The sequence below is a fragment of the Cervus elaphus genome, chromosome 7 (genome assembly GCF_910594005.1).
Source record: "Cervus elaphus chromosome 7, mCerEla1.1, whole genome shotgun sequence".
NCBI lineage: Eukaryota > Metazoa > Chordata > Mammalia > Artiodactyla > Cervidae > Cervus > Cervus elaphus.
This window is the reverse complement of record NC_057821.1, coordinates 22,919,284-22,920,575: the sequence shown is the minus strand read 5'-3', so window position 1 is coordinate 22,920,575 and position 1,292 is coordinate 22,919,284.

The following is a 1,292-nucleotide window of genomic DNA, read 5'->3' as shown; positions in this document are numbered from 1 at the left end:
AAGCATAAGCTGGAATCAAGATTTCCGGGAGAAATATCAATAACCTTAGATATGCAGATGACACCACCCTTATGGCAGAAAGTGAAGAAGAACTAAAGAGCCTCTTGATGAAAATGAAAGAGGAGAGTGAAAAAGTTGGCTTAAAGCTCAACATTCAGAAAACTAAGATCATGGCATCCAGTCCCATCACTTCATGGCAAATAGATGGGGAAACAGTGGAAACAGTGTCAGACTTTAGGTTTTGGGCTCCAAAATCACTGCAGATGGTGATTGCCGCCATGAAATTAAAAGACACTTACTCCTTGGAAGGAAAGTTATGACCAACATAGACAGCTTATTAAAAAGCAGAGACATTACTTTGTTAACAAAGGTCCATTTAGTCAAGGCTATGGTTTTTCCCGTGGTCATGTATGGATGTGAGAGTTGGACTATAAAGAAAGTTGAGTGACGAAGCATTGATGCTTTTGCACTGTGTGTTGGAGAAGACTCTTGAGAGTCCCTTGCAAAGCAAGGAGATCCAACCAGTCCATCCTAAAGGAGATCAGTCGTGGGTGTTCATTGGAAGGACTGATGGTGAAGCTGAAACTCCAATACTTTGGCCACCTGATGCAAAGAACTGACTCATTTGAAAAGACCCTGATGCTGGGAAAGATTGAAGGCCGGCAGAGAAGGGGACAACAGAGGATGAGATGGTTGGATGCCATCACTGATTCAATAGACATGAGTTTGAGTAAACTCCAGGAGTTGGTGATGGACAGGGAGGCCTGGCGTGCTGCAGTCCATGGGGTCGCAAAGAGTCTGACACGACTGAGTGACTAAACTGAACTGAATTGAACTTCCAGTGAATATTCAGGGTTGACTTCCTTTAGGATTGACTGGTTTGATCTCCTTGTTCTCCAAGGGGCTATATATATATATATATATATATATATATATATATGCTTATATGTATTTTTATGTATATAAATATATATATAACTTAATCATTTTGGTGTACAACATTTTTCATTAAAAATGTATTGAAAGAAAAAAGAGTTTAGACACTCATGTGCAAAGGAGCATTTCTATCAGCTGGCTACTTCCGATCTACACTATATTTTCTTCAAACCAGCATTTATAGCAATCTGGTTACAGAGCATAATTTTCTCCAGTGGATGGGGCGTTTTCACCAGCCTTGCCCCATTTTTTTCTCGCAGTGTCACAGGAGTGCCTTGAGCTTGTAGCCCAATTCCACATGCAGAGCCGCCCCTCTGTCCTTATCAGCCTCCCACAGTCCGTGAAGCCCTCAGTGT